Below are 16,337 nucleotides of genomic sequence, written 5' to 3'. Positions count from 1 at the left end.
CAACTTGATGCTACGTGACCCGAGCCCTGTGCGCGATCCAAAACCGGGTAACATTTTTTTTTGAACTCCCAAAATTTCATTCTTTTTGCCTTATGGGGCCTATCATGATCTCTTTTTATAAAGAAAATTCTCAAATCGGATCATTTTGGCTACCCTACCTCGAATCTGGCTAGCTAGGCGTAATGCCTCGAGTCGGCTCGGCAATACGTGAACTGAAACTTGTGCGTGATCCAAAAGCAGGTAACTTTTTTTTTTTTTTTTTTTGTAATGCCCAAAATTTAGCGCTTTTAGCTGTACAGGGCCTCCCATGATTTTTTTTTTTATTCCACTTGTCAACCCACTCTGCCGACCCAGTCGGGTCGCCCGAGGCTGGGGCGACAGAGTCGGGTGACCCAAGTTGGGTTGACCTAGGCGTGCGATCCTGGCTGGGGACAGCAAGTCGATTCTATAAGTTTTCTTGCCAATTTTGCTAGCCAGGTCGGCTCACCAAGTCATCTGACCATGTGGTCTTTTCCAAATCAAGAATTGACTCTTTAAGTCTGCTCACAGCTCGTCAAGCTAGCTCACCAAGATGACTTACTGTCTCGCCTCACCAGGTCGCCTCTTCTTTAAGACTGCTCACCATGTCGGCTCCCCAAGTCAGCTCACCAAGTCGACTATTCAGGTTGCCTCATCAAGTCGACCCCTTAAGTTCGCTCACCAAGTTAGCTCACCAAGTCGAATCACCTAGTCATTTTACCACCTTGCCCCAGCAAGTGTGCTCGCCAAGTTGCCCCACCGAGTTGCTTCTCTAAGCCCACTCACCATGTCAGCTCACCAAGTCGGTTGTTCAAGTACGTTGCCAAGTCAACTCTTTAAGCTCGCTCACCAGGTCAGCCCGCCCAAGTCACCTCTTTAAGTTCGCTCGCCAGGTCAGCCCGCCCAAGTCGCATCAGCGAGCTAACTTGCCGAGTCACCTCACAAAGTTGACTCTTTAAGTGCGCTCACCAAGTTATCTCACCAAGTCGACTCACCATCTCACCTCGATAAGTTGGCTTGCCGAGTTACCCCACCAAGTCGTCACCTCTTTAAGCCCGCTCACTGTCTCAGCTCGTCAGGTCGGCTCACCAAGTTGACTAATCAAGTAGGCCCACCAAGTCACCTCAAGGATAGCTCCTCACCATGAGTCGCCTCACCATGTTGACTCAATGAGTCACCTCACCATTTTGACTCTTTGAGCTCGCTCGCCAGGTCACCTCACCAAGTCAACTCGAGTACGTTGCCAAGTTGAATCTTTAAGTTCGCTCGCCAGGTTGACTCGCCAAGTCAGCTCACCATGTCATCTCAACAAACCAACTCGCCAAGTCGCCTCACCATGTTGGCTCTCTAATTCCACTCGCCAAGTCACCCCACCAACTCGCCCCATTAGGCCCACTCACAACCTCGCCCCGTTAGGCCCACTCTCACCAAGTTGACTCTTTAAGTCTGCTCATCAGGTTGAGCCACCAAGTACTCTAACCAAGTTGACTCTTTGAGTCCGTTCATCAAGTCCCCCCACCAAGTACTCTAACCAAGTCGATTCTTCAAGTGCGTTCATCAAGTTGCCCCACCAAGTACTCTCACCAAGTTGACTCTTTAAGTCCTTTCATCAAGTCACCCAACCAAGTACTCTCACCAAGTAAACTCTTTAGGTCCGCTCATAGAGTTACCCCACCAAGTCGACCTATCAAGTGCATTCATCAAGTCACCCCACCAAGTTGACTCTTTAAGTTCATTCATCAAGTCACCCTGCCAGGTCAGCCCACAAATTACTCTCACCAAGTTGACTCTTTAAGTTCGTTCATGAAGTCACTCTACCAAGTACTCTAACCAAGTTGACTCTCTAAGTTCATTCATCAAGTCGCTCCGCTAGGTCGGCCCACCAAGTGCTCTCACCAAGTCGACCCTTTAAGTTCGATCATCAAGTCACCCGGCAAGGTTGGCCCACCAAGTACTCTCACAAAGTCGACTCTTTAGGTTCGTTAATCAATTCACCCCGCCAGCACGGCCCACCAAGTTCTCTCACCAGGTCGACTCTTTAAGTTCGTTCATCAAGTCACCCCGCCATTTTGACCCACCAAGTACTCTCACAAAGTCGACTTTCTAAGTTCGTTCATCAAGTCACCTTGCCAGGTCAGCCCACCAAGTACTCTCACCAAGTCACCTCGCTAGTTTGACCCACAAAGTTGACTCTTTAAGTTCATTCATCAAGTCACGTGACCAGGTCAACCCACCGAGTACTCTCACCAACTTGACTCTTTAAGTTTGTTCATCAAGTCACCCGGCCAGGTCGGCCCACCAAGTACTCTCACGAAGTCGACTCTCTAAGCTCATTCATCAAGTCACCCCGCCAAGTCGGCCCACCAAGTCGAATCTTTAAGTTCGTTCATCAAGTCACCCTGCCAAGTACTCTAACCAAGTCGATTCTTCAAGTGCGTTCATCAAGTCACCCGACCAAGTACTCTAACCAAGTCGACTCTTTAACTATATTCATCAAGTCACCCCACCAAGTACTCTCACCAATTCGACTCTTTAAGTCTGTTCATCAAGTCACCACACCAAGTACTCTCACCAAGTCAACTCTTTAGGACCGTTCATCAAATCACCTTGCCAAGTCGACCCTTGAAGTCCATTCATCAAGTCACCCCACCAAGTCGACTCTTTAAGTCAGTTCACGAAGTCACCCAACCAGGTCAGCCCACCAAGTACTCTCACCAAGTCGACACTCTAAGTCTGTTCATCACGTCACCCCACCGAGTACTCTCGCCAAGTCAACTCTTTAGGTCCATTCATCGAGTCACCCCGCAAAGTCGACCCTTTAAGTTCATTCATCAAGTCACCCCACCAAGTTGACTCTTTAAGTCCTTTCATCAAGTCACCCCACCAAGCCGACTCTTCAAGTCCATTCATCAAGTCACCAGAACAACTACTCTCACCAAGTTGACTCTATAAGTCCGTTCATCAAGTCACCCCACTGGGTCGGCCCACCAAGTCGACTCTTTAAGTCTGTTCATCAGTTCACCCCGCCAAGTACTCTCACCAAGTCAACTCCTTAGGTCCGTTCATCAAGTCACCCCGCCAAGTCGACCCTTTAAGTCTGTTCATCAAGTCACCCCACCAAGTACTCTCACCAAGTCTACTCTTTAAGTCCTTTCATCAAGTCACCCCACCAAGTTGACCCTTCAAGTCCGTTCATCAAGTCACCAGAACAAGTACTCTAACCAAGTTGACTCTTTAAGTCTGTTCATAAAGTCACCCCACTAGGTCGGCCCACCAAATTGACTCTTTAAGTCTGTTCATCAGTTCACCCCGCCAAGTTGACTCTTTGAGTCCGTTCATCAAGTCGTCCCACCAAGTACTCTAACCAAGTCGATTGTTCAAGTGTGTTCATCAAGTCGCCCCACCAAGTACTCTCACCAAGTCGACTCTTTAAGTCCTTTCATCAAGTCACCCCACGAAGTACTCTCACCAAGTCAACTCTTTAGGTCTGTTCATAGAGTCACCCCACCAAGTTGACCCTTCAAGTGCGTTCATCAAGTCACCCCACCAAGTCGACTATTTAGGTTCATTCATCAAGTCACCTCGCCAGGTCAGCCCACAAATTACTCTCACCAAGTCGACTCTTTAAGTTCGTTCATCAAGTCACCCCGCCAAGTCAGCCCACCAAGTGGGCTCTTTAAGTTCGTTCATGAAATCACTCTGCTAAGTCAGCCCACAAGGTCACCTCTTTAAGTTCGTTCATCAAGTCACCCCGCCAGTTCATCCCACCAAGTACTCTCACCAAGTCGACTCTTTAAGTTTTCCCATCAAGTCACCCCGCCAGGTCGGCCCACCAAGTACTCTCACCAAGTCGACTCGTTCATCAAGTCGCTCTACTAGGTCAGCCCACCAAGTACTCTCACCAAGTCGACCCTTTAAGTTCGGTCATCAAGTCACCCCGCCAGGTCGGCCCACCAAGTACTCTCACAAAGTTGACTCTTTAGGTTCATTCATCAATTCACCTCGCCAGCTCGGCCCACCAAGTTCTCTCACCAGGTTGACTCTTTAAGTTCGTTCATTGTGTCACCCTACCAGTTCGACCCCCCAAGTACTCTCATAGAGTTGACTCTCTAGGTTCGTTCATCAAGTCACCTTGCCAGGTCAGCCCACCAAGTCACCCTGCTAGTTTGACCCACCAAGTCGACTCTTTAAGTTCGTTCATCAAGTCACCCAGCCAAGTTGGCCCACGAAGTCGACTCTTTAAGTTAGTTCATCAAGTCACGTGACCAGGTCAGCCCACCGAGTACTCTCACCAAGTCGACTCTTTAAGTTTGTTCATCAAGTCACCCAGCTAGGTCGGCTAACCAAGTCACCAAGTACTCTCACCAAGTCAACTCTCTAAGTTCGTTCATCAAGTCACCCCGCCAGGTCGGCCCACCAAGTCGAATCTTTAAGTTCATTCATCAAGTCACCCCACCAAGTACTCTAACCAAGTCGATTCTTCAAGTGTGTTCATCAAGTCACCCGACCAAGTACTCTCACCAAGTTGACTCTTTAACTATGTTCATCAAGTCACCCCACCAAGTACTCTCACCAATTTGACTCTTTAAGTCTGTTCATCAAGTCACCACACCAAGTACTCTCACCAAGACAACTCTTTAGGACCGTTCATCAAGTCACCTTGCCAAGTCGACCCTTGAAGTCTTTTCATCAAGTCACCCCACCAAGTTGACTCTTTAAGTCAGTTCACGAAGTCACCCAACCAGGTCGGCCCACCAAGTACTCTCACCAAGTCGACTCTCTAAGTCTGTTCATCAGGTCAACCCACCGAGTACTCTGGCCAAGTCAACTCTTTAGGTCCATTCATCGAGTCACCCTGCAAAGTTGACCCTTTAAGTTTGTTCATCAAGTCACCCCACCAAGTCGACTCTTTAAGTCCTTTAATCAAGTCACCCCACCAAGCTTACTCTTCAAGTCCATTCATCAAGTCACCAGAACAACTACTCTCACCAAGTTGACTCTATAAGTCCATTCATCAAGTCACCCCACCGGGTCGGCCCACCAAGTCGACTCTTTAAGTCCGTTCATCAGTTCACCCCACCAAGTACTCTCACCAAGTAAACTCCTTAGGTCCGTTCATCAAGTCACCCTGCCAAGTCGACCCTTTAAGTTCATTCATCAAGTTGCCCCACCAAGTACTCTCACCAAGTTGACTCTTTAAGTCCTTTCATCAAGTCACCCCACCAAGTCGACTCTTCAAGTCCGTTCATGAAGTCACCAAAACAAGTACTCTAACCAAGTCGACTCTTTAAGTCCGTCCATAAAGTCACCCCACCAGGTCAGCCCACCAAGTTGACTCTTTAAGTCTGTTCATTAGTTCATCCCACCAAGTACTCTCACCAAGTCGACTCTTTGAGTCCGTTCATCAAGTCACCCCACCAAGTACTCTAACCAAGTCAATTTTTCAAGTGCGTTCATCAAGTCGCCCCACCAAGTACTCTCACCAAGTCAACTCTTTAAGTCCTTTCATCAAGTCACCCCACCAAGTACTCTCACCATATCAACTCTTTAGGTCCATTCATAGAGTCACCCCACCAAGTCGACCCTTCAAGTGCGTTCATCAAGTCACCCCACCAAGTCAACTCTTTAAGTTCATTCATTAAGTCACCCCGCCAGGTCAGCCCACAAATTACTCTCACCAAGTTGACTCTTTAAGTTCGTTCATCAAGTCACCCCGCTAGGTCAGCCCACCAAGTGGACTCTTTAAGTTCATTCGTGAAGTCACTCTACCAAGTCGGCCCACAAGGTCAACTCTTTAAGTTCATTCATCAAGTCACCCCGCCAGGTCACCCCACCAAGTACTCTCACCAAGTCGACTCTTTAAGTTTTCCCATCAAGTCACCCCGCCAAGTCGGCCCACCAAGTACTCTCACCAGGTCGACTCTTTAGGTTTGTTCATCAAGTCACCCCCACCAAGTACTCTCACCAAGTCGACTCGTTCATCAAGTCGCTCTGCCAGTTCGACCCACCAAGTACACTCACAAAGTCGACTCTCTAGGTTCGTTCATCAAGTCACCCTGCCAGGTCTGCCCACCAAATCACCCCGCTAGTTCAACCCACCAAGTCGACTCTTTAAGTTCGTTCATCAAGTCATCCGGCCAAGTCGGCCCACAAAGTCGACTCTTTAAGTTCGTTCATCAAGTCACGTGACCAGGTCAGCCCACCAAGCACTCTCACCAAGTTGACTCTTTAAGTTTGTTCATCAAGTCACCTGGCCAGGTCGGCCCACCAAGTCACCAAGTACTCTCACCAAGTAGACTCTCTAAGTTCATTCATCAAGTCACCCCGCTAGGTCGGCCCACCAAGTTGAATCTTTAAGTTCGTTCATCAAGTCACCCCACCAAGTACTCTAACCAAGTCGATTCTTCAAGTGCGTTCATCAAGTCACCCGACCAAGTACTCTCACCAAGTTGACTCTTTAACTATGTTCATCAAGTCACCCCACCAAGTACTCTCACCAATTTGACTCTTTAAGTCTGTTCATCAAGTCACCACACCAAGTACTCTCACCAAGTCGACTCTTTAAGTCCTTTCATCAAGTCACCCCACCAAGTCGACTCTTCAAGTCCGTTCATCAAGTTACTAGAACAAGTACTCTAACCAAGTCGACTCTTTAAGTCCGTCAATAAAGTACCCCACCAGGTCAGCCCACCAAGTCGACTTTTTAAGTCTGCTCATCAGTTCACCCCGCTAAGTACTCTCACCAAGTTCACTCTTTAAGTCTGCTCATCAAGTTGAGCCACCAAGTACTCTCACCAAGTAGACTCTTTGAGTCCTTTCATCAAGTCACCCCACCAAGTACTCTCACCAAGTCAACTCTTTAGGTCTGTTCATAGAGTCACCCCACCAAGTCGACCCTTCAAGTGCGTTCATCAAGTCACCCCACCAAGTTGACTCTTTAAGTTCATTCATCAAGTCACCCCGCTAGGTCAGCCCACAAATTACTCTCACCAAGTCGACTCTTTAAGTTCATTCATCAAGTCACCCCGCCAGGTCGGCCTACCAAGTGAACTCTTTAAGTTCGTTCATCAAGTCACCCCACCAGGTCAGCCCACGAACTACTCTCACCAAGTTGACTCTTTAAGTTTGCTCACCAAGTCACCCCGCCAGGTCGGCCCACCAAGTACTCTCACCAGGTCGACTCTTTAGGTTTGTTCATCAGGTCACCCCACCAAGTACTCTCACCAAGTCGACTCTTTAAGTTCATTCATCAAGTCGCTCCGCCAGGTCAGCCCACCAAGTACTCTCACCAAGTCGACTCTTTAAGTTCGGTCATCAAGTCACCCCGCCAGGTCGGCCCACCAAGTACTCTCACAAAGTTGACTCTTTAGGTTCGTTCATCAATTCATCCCGCCAGCTCGGCCCACCAAGTTCTCTCACCAGGTCAACTCTTTAATTTCGTTCATCAAGTCACCCGCCAGTTCGACCTACCAAGTACTCTCACAAAGTTGACTCTCTAAGTTCGTTCATCAAGTCACCCTGCCAGGTTAGCCCACCAAGTACTCTCACCAAGTCACCCCGCTAGTTCGACCCATGTGACTAGGTCAGCTCACCGAGTACTCTCACCAAGTTGACTCTTTAAGTTTGTTCATCAACTCACCGGGCCAGGTCGGCCCACCAAGTCACCAAGTACTCTCACCAAGTCGACTCTCTAAGTTCGTTCATCAAGTCACCCCGCCAAGTTGGTGCACCAAGTTGAATCTTTAAGTTCATTCATCAAGTCACCCCACCAAGTACTCTAACCTAGTCGATTCTTCAAGTGCGTTCATCAAGTCACCCAACAAAGTACTCTCACCAAGTTGACTCTTTAACTATGTTCATCAAGTCACCCCACCAAGTTCTCTCACCAGGTCAACTCTTTAGGTCCGTTCATAAAGTCACCCCACCAAGTCGACTCTTCAAGTGCATTCATCAAGTCACCCCACCAAGTACTCTCACCAATTCGACTCTTTAAGTCTATTCATCAAGTCAACACACCAAGTACTCTCACCAAGTCAACTCTTTAGGATCGTACATCAAGTCAGCTCGCCAAGTTGACCCTTGAAGTTCATTCGTCAAGTACTCCCACCAAGTCGACTCTTTAAGTCCATTCAGGAAGTCACCCAACCAGGTCAGCCCACCAAGTCGACTCTCTAAGTTTGTTCATCAGGTCACCCCACCGAGTACTCTCACCAAGTCAACTCTTTAGGTCCATTCATCAAGTCACCTCGCAAAGTCGACCTTTTAAGTTCATTCATCAAGTCACCCGACCAAGTCGACTCTTTAAGTCCTTTCATCAAGTCACCCCACCAAGCCGACTCTTTAAGTCCATTCATCAAGTCACCAGAACAAGTACTCTGACCAAGTCAACTCTATAAGCCTGCTCATCAAGTCACCCTACCAGGTCGGCCCACCAAGTTGACTCTTTAAGTCTGTTCATCAGTTCACCCCGCCAAGTACTCCCACCAAGTCAACTCTTTAGGTCCGTTCATCAAGTCACCCCGCCAAGTCAACCCTTTAAGTCTGTTCATCAAGTCGCCCCATCAAGTACTCTCACCAAGTCGACTCTTTAAGTCCTTTCATCAATTCACCCCACCAAGTCGACTCTTCAAGTTTGTTCATCAAGTCACCAGAACAAGTACTCTAACCAAGTCGACCCTTTAAGTTCGTTCATCAAGTTTCCCCACGAAGTACTCTCACCAAGTCGACTCTTTAAGTCCTTTCATCAAGTCACCCCACCAAGTTGACTCTTCAAGTCTGTTCATCAAGTCACCAGAACAAGTACTCTAACCAAGTCGACCCTTTAAGTCCATTCATCAAGTCGCCCCACAAAGTACGCTCACCAAGTCGACTCTTTAAGTCCTTTCATCAAGTCACCCCACCAAGTCGACTCTTTAAGTCCTTTCATCAAGTCACCCCACCAAGTTGACTCTTTATGTCCGTTCATCAAGTCACTTGAACTAGTACAAGTACTCTCACCAAGTCAACTCTTTATGTCCGTTCATCAAGTCACCCCTCCAGTTCGGCCAACCAAGTACTCCCACCAAGTCAATTCTTTAAGTCCATTCATCAGTTCACCCCACCAAGTACTCTCACCAAGTGGACTCTCTAAGTCTGCTCATTAAGTTGAGCCACCAAGTACTCTCAGCAAGTTGACTCTTTGAGTCCGTTCATCAAGTCACCCCACCAAGTACTCTGACCAAGTCCATTCTTCAAGTGCGCTCATCAAGTCGAGCCACCAAGTACTCTCACCAAGTTGACTCTTTGAGTCTGTTCATTAAGTCACCCCACCAAGTGCTCTCACCAAGTCAACTCTTTAGGTCCATTCATAGAGTCACCCCACAAAGTCGACCCTTCAAGTGCGTTCATCAAGTCACCCCACCAAGTTGACTCTTTAATTTCGTTCATCAAGTCACCCCGCCAGGTCGGCCCACCAAGTGGACTCTTTAAGTTCATTCATGAAGTCACTCTGCCAAGTCGGCCCACCAACTCAACTCTTTAAGTTTGTTCATCAAGTCACCCCGCCAGGTCAGCCCACCAAGTACTCTCACCAAGTCGACTCTTTAAGTTTGATGACCAAGTCACCCCGCCAGGTCGGCCTACCGAGTACTCTCACCAAGTCGACTCTTTAGGTTTGTTCATCAAGTCACCCCACCAAGTACTCTCACCAAGTTGACTCTTTAAGTTCGTTCATCAAGTTACTCCACCAGGTCAGCCCGCCAAGTACTCTCACCAAGTCGACCCTTTAAGTTCGGTCATCAAATCACCTCGCCAGGTCGGCCCACCAAGTACTCTCACAAAGTTGACTCTTTAGGTTCGTTCATCAATTCAAACCGCCAGCTTGGCCCACCAAGTTCTCTCACCAAGTCGACTCTTTAGGTTCGATCATCAAGTCACCCCGCCAGTTCGACCCACCAAGTACTCTCACAAAGTCGACTCTCTAAGTTCATTCATCAAGTCACCCTGCCGGATCAGCCCACCAAGTACCCTCACCAAGTCACCCCGCTAGTTTGACCCACCAAGTCGACTCTTTAAGTTTGTTCATCAAGTCACCCGGCCAAGTCGGCCCACCAAGTCGACTCTTTAAGTTCGTTCATCAAGTCACATGACTAGGTCAGCCCACCGAATCCTCTCACCAAGTCCACTCTTTAGGTTTCTTCATCAAGTCACCCCGCCAGGTCGGCCCACCAAGTACTCTCACCAAGTTGACTCTTTAAGTTTGTTCATCAAGTCACCCTACCAGGTCAGCCCACCAAGTTGACTCTTTAAGTTCGTTCATCAAGTCACCCTGCCAGTACGACCCACCAAGTCGACTCTTTAGGTTCGTTCATCAAGTCACCCTGCCAGGTCGGCCCACCAAGTTGACTCTTTAGGTTCGTTCATCAAGTCACCCCACCAAGTACTCTCACCAAGTCGACTCTTTAAGTTTTCTCATCAAATCACCCCGCTATGTCTGCCCACCAAGTTCTCTCACCAAGTCGACTCTTTAGGTTCATTCATCAAGTCACCCCGCCAGGTCGGCCCACCAAGTGGACTCTTTAAGTTCATTCATCAAGTCACCCAGCCAGGACGGCAAGTCACCCCACCAGGTCAGCCCACCAAGTCGACTCTTTAAGTTCGTTCATCAAGTCACCCCACCAAGTACTCTAACCAAGTTGATTCTTCAAGTGCGTTCATCAAGTCACTCGACCAAGTACTCTCACCAAGTCGACTCTTTAAGTCCTTTCATCAATTCACCCCAGCAAGTCGACTCTTTAAGTCCATTCATCAAGTCACCAGAACAAGTACAAGTACTCTCACCAAGTCGACTCTTTATGTCCATTCATCAAGTCACCCCACCAGTTTGGCCAACCAAGTACTCCCACCAAGTCGATTCTTTAAGTCTGTTCATCAGTTCACCCTGCCAAGTACTCTCACCAAGTGGACTCTTTAAGTCTGCTCATCAAGTTGAGCCACCAAGTACTCTCAGCAAGTTGACTCTTTGAGTTCGTTCATCAAGTCACCCCACCAAGTACTCTAACCAAGTCAATTCTTCAAGTGCGCTCATCAAGTCACCCCACCAAGTACTCTCACCAAGTTGACTCTTTGAGTCTATTCATCAAGTCACCCCACCAAGTGCTCTCACCAAGTCAACTCTTTAGGTCCATTCATAGAGTCACCCCACCAAGTCGACCCTTCAAGTGCATTCATCAAGTCACCCCACCAAGTCGACTCTTTAAGTTAATTCATCAAGTCACCCCGCCAGGTTAGCCCACAAATTACTCTCACCAAGTTGACTCTTTAAGTTCGTTCATCAGGCCACCCCGCCAGGTCGGCCCACCAAGTGGACTCTTTAAGTTCGTTCATGAAGTCACTCTGCCAAGTTGGCCCACAAGGTCGACTCTTTAAGTTTGTTCATCAAGTCACCCTGCCAGGTCAGCCCACCAAGTACTCTCACCAAGTCGATTCTTCAAGTTTGCTCATCAAGTCACCCCGCTAGGTCGGCCCACCAAGTACTCTCACCAGGTCGGCCCGCCAAGTACTCTCACCGGGTCGACTCTTTAGGTTTTTTCATCAAGTCACCCCACCAAGTACTCTCACAATGTCGACTCTCTAAGTTTGTTCATCAAGTCGCTCAGCCAGGTCGGCCCGCCAAGTACTCTCACCACGTCGACCCTTTAAATTCGGTCATCAAGTCACCCACCCAGGTCGGCCCACCAAGTACTCTCACAAAGTTGACTCTTTAGGTTCGTTCATCAATTCACCCCACCAGCTTGGCCCACCAATTTCTCTCACCAATTCGACTCTTTAAGTTCATTCATCAAGTCACCCTGCCAGTTCGACCCACCAAGTACTCTCACAAAGTTGACTCTCTAAGTTTGTTCATCGAGTCATCTTGCCAGGTCAGCCCACCAAGTACTCTCATCAAGTCACCCCACCAGGTCGGCCCACCAAGTCGACTCTTTAAGTTCGTTCATCAAGTCACCCGGCCAACTCGGCCCACCAAGTCAACTCTTTAAGTTCATTCATCAAGTCATATGACCAGGTCAGCCCACCGAGTACTCTCACCAAGTCGACTCTTTAAGTTAGTTCATTAAGTCACCTTGCCAGGTTGGCCCACCAAGTACTCTCACCAAGTTGACTCTTTAAGTTTGTTCATAAAGTCACCCTGCCAGGTCGGTCCACCAAGTCGACTCTTTAAGTTTGTTCATCAAGTCATCCTGCCAGGTCAGCCCACCAAGTCGACTCTTTAGGTTCGTTCATCAAGTCACCCCACCAAGTACTCTCACCAAGTTGACTCTTTAACTTCGTTCATCAAATCACCCCACTATGTCTGCCCACCAAGTACTCTCACCAAGTCGACTCTTTAGGTTCATTCATCAAGTCACCCTGCCAGGTCGGCCCACCAAGTGGACTCTTTAAGTTCGGTCATCAAGTCACCTGGCCAGGTCGGCCCACCAAGTCACCAAGTACTCTCACTAAGTCGACTCTCTAAGTTCGTTCATCAAGTCACCCTGCCAGGTTGGCCCACCAAGTTGACTTTTTAAGTTCGTTCATCAAGTCACCCCACCAAGTACTCTAACCAAGTCGATTCTTCAAGTGCGTTCATCAAGTCACCCAACCAAGTACTCTCACCAAGTCGACTCTTTAACTCTGTTCATCAAGTCACCCCACCAAGTACTCTCACCCGGTCAACTCTTTAGGTCCGTTCATCAAGTCACCCCACCAACTCGACCCTTCAAGTGCGTTGATCAAGTCACCCCGCCAAGTCGACCCTTTAAGTCCGTTCATCAAGTCGCCCCACCAAGTACTCTCACCAAGTTGACTCTTTAAGTCCTTTCATCAAGTCACCCCACCAAGTCGACTCTTCAAGTCTGTTCATCAAGTCACTAGAACAAGTACTCTAACCAAGTCAACTCTTTAAGTCCGTTCATCAAGTCTCCCCACCAAGTCAGCCCACCAAGTACTCCCAGCAAGTCAACTCTTTAAGTCCGTTCATCAGTTCACCCCGCCAAGTACTCTCACCAAGTTGACTCTTTAAGTCTGCTCATCAAGTCGAGCCACCAAGTACTCTCACCAACTCGACTCTTTGATTCCGTTCATCAAGTCACCCCACCAAGTACTCTAACCAAGTCGATTGTTCAAGTGCGTTCATCAAGTCACCCCACCAAGTACTCTCACCAAGTTGACTCTTTAAGTCCTTTCATCAAGTCACCCCACCAGGTCGACTATTTAAGTCCGTTTATCAAGTCACCAGAACAAGTACTCTCACCAAGTCGACTCTTTATGTCCCTTCATCGAGTCACCCCACCAAGTACTCCCACCAAGTCGACTCTTTAAGTCTGTTCATCAGTTCACCCTGCCAAGTACTCTCACCAAGTGGAATCTTTGAGTCTGCTCATCAAGTTGAGCCACCAGGTACTCTCACCAAGTCGACTCTTTGAGTCTGTTCATCAGGTCACCCCACCAAGTGCTCTCACCGAGTCAACTCTTTGGGTCCATTCACCAAGTCACCCTGCCAAGTTGACCCTTTAAGTTCTTTCATCAAGTCACCCCACCAAGTACTCTCACCAAGTCAACTCTTTAAGTCCTTTCATAAAGTGACCCCACCAAGTTGACTCTTTAAGTCTGTTCATCAAGTCACCAAAACAAGTACCAATTTGGCCAACCAAGTACTCCCACCAAGTCGACTCTTTATGTCCGTTCATCAAGTCACCCCACCAGTTCGGCCAACCAAGTACTCCCACCAAGTTGATTCTTTAAGTTTGTTCATCAGTTCACCCCACCAAGTACTCTCACCAAGTGGACTCTTTAAGTCTGCTCATCAAGTCGAGCCACCAAGTACTCTCAACGAGTCGAATCTTTGAGTCCGTTCATCAAGTCACCCCACCAAGTACTCTAACCAAGTCGATTCTTCAAGTGCGCTCATCAAGTCACCCCACCAAGTACTCTCACCAAGTTGACTCTTTAATTCTGTTCATCAAGTCACCCCGCCAAGTACTCTCACCAAATCAACTCTTTAGGTCTGTCCATAGAGTCACCCCACCAAGTCGACTCTTTAAGTTCATTCATCAAGTCACCCAGCTAGGTCAGCCCACAAATTACTCTCACCAAGTCGACTCTTTAAGTTCGTTCATCAAGTCACCTCGCCAGGTCAGCCCACCAAGTGGACTCTTTAAGTTCATTCATGAAGTCACTCTACCAAGTCGCCCCGCAAGGTCGACTCTTTAAGTTCGTTCATCAAGTCACCCCGCCAAGTCACCCCACCAAGTACTCTCACCAAGTCGACTCTTTAAGTTGGCTCATCAAGTCACCCTGCTAGGTCGGCCCACCAAGTACTCTCACCAGGTCGACTCTTTAAGTTTGTTCATCAAGTCACCCCTCCAAGTACTCTCACAAAGTCAACTCTCTAAGTTCGTTCATCAAGTCGCTCCGCCAGGTCGGCCCACCAAGTACTCTCACCAAGTCGACCCTTTAAGTTCGGTCATCAAGTCACCCCGCCAGGTTAGCCCACCAAGTACTCTCACAAATTTGACTCTTTAGGTTCGTTCATCAATTCACCCTGCCAGCTCGGCCCACCAAGTTCTCTCACCAAGTTAACTCTTTAAGTTCATTCATCAAGTCACCCCGCCAGTTCGACCCACCAAGCACTCTCACAAAGTCAACTCTCTAAGTTCATTCATCGAGTCACCCTGCCAGGTCAGCCCACCAAGTACTCTCACCAAGTCATCCCGCTAGTTCGACCCATCGAGTCGACTGTTTAAGTTCATTCATCAAGTCACTCAGCCAAGTTGGCCCACCAAGTTGACTCTTTAAGTTCGTTCATCAAGTCGCGTGACCAGGGTAGCCCACCGAGTACTCTCACCAAGTCTACTCTTTAAGTTAGTTCATCAAGTCAACTTACCAGGTCGGCCCACCAAGTACTCTCACCAAGTTGACTCTTTAATTTTGTTCATCAAGTCACTCTGCCAGGTCAGCCCACCAAGTCGACTCTTTAAGTTCGTAAAATGGGTACCCGAGCCATTCTACTTGAGTCATAATTCTCAAATCGGGTAGCTTCCGATATAAAATGGTCGTCGAGCCATTCTGGTTGGTCTCCAAAAATTGATCAATTTACCCCCCTGACTGATGAAATCAAATCGCCTAACCAATGCCAATCTTTGTCTCCATTGACAACCTCATGAAAAATGGGGTCGTGGATGGCTATTCGGTCACATTTTTCATTGAATTGGGTTTTAAGGTACTTATGCACTGAATGTACATTTCTTATGTAGAGTAAGGCTTGCACTATGGCTTATATAGGGGAGGTAGTGTGCTTGAAAAATGGTGGGCGAGCTAGCCTGGCCGAGCCGATCTGGGCGAGCCATGCTGGTCGACCTGATCTGGCCGAGCCATTCTGGCCGAGCCATGATGGCCGAGCCGATCTGGGTGAGCCATGCTGGCCGACCCGATCTGGCCGAGCCATTCTGGCCGAGCCATGCTGGCCGAGCCGATCTGGGCAAGCCATGCTAGCCGAGCCGATCTGGCCGAGCTCCAAAAATGGTGTCGTGGATGGCTTTTTGGTCACATTTTTCAATGAATTGGGTTTTAAGGTACTTGTGCACTGAATGTACATTTCTGATGTAGAGTAAGGCTTACACTAATAGCTTATATATGGGAGGTAGTGTGCTTGAAAAATGGTGGGCGAGCCAGCCTGGCCGAGCCAATCTGGGTGAGCCATGCTGGCCGAGCCGATCTGGGCGAGCCATTCTGGCCGAGCCATGTTGGCCGAGCTGATCTGGGCGAGCCATGCTGGCCGAGCCGATCTGGGCGAGCCATGCTGGCCGAGCCGATCTGAGCGAGCTCCAAAAACGGTGTTGTGGATAGCTGTTTGGTCACATTTTTCATTGAATTGGGTTTTAAGGTACTTGTGCACTGAATGTACATTTTTGATGTAGAGTAAGGCTTGCACTAATAGCTTATGTAGGGGAGGTAGTGTGCTTGAAAAATGGTGGGCGAGCCAGCTTGGCCAAGCCGATCTGGGCGAGCCATGCTGGCCAAGCCGATCTGGGTGAGCCATTCTAGCTGAGCCATGCTGGCCAAGCCGATCTGGGCGAGCCATTCTGGCTGACCCAATCTGGGCGAGCCATTCTGGCCGAGCCAATCTGGGCGAGCAATGCTGGCCGACCTGATCTGGCCGAGCTCCAAAAATGGTGTCGTGGATGGCTGTTTGGTCACATTTTTCATTGAATTGGATTTTTAAGGGAGTTGTCCGTGCTATCGCAGATTTCTAATGCAGAGCGAGCCTCGCACTAATAGCTTATATATGAGAGGTTTTTGCC

The sequence above is a fragment of the Cupressus sempervirens genome, chromosome 2 (assembly GCF_028749045.1).
Source record: "Cupressus sempervirens isolate cs-2001-9-10 chromosome 2, ASM2874904v1, whole genome shotgun sequence".
NCBI lineage: Eukaryota > Viridiplantae > Streptophyta > Pinopsida > Cupressales > Cupressaceae > Cupressus > Cupressus sempervirens.
Note: the sequence above shows the minus strand (reverse complement) of the source record.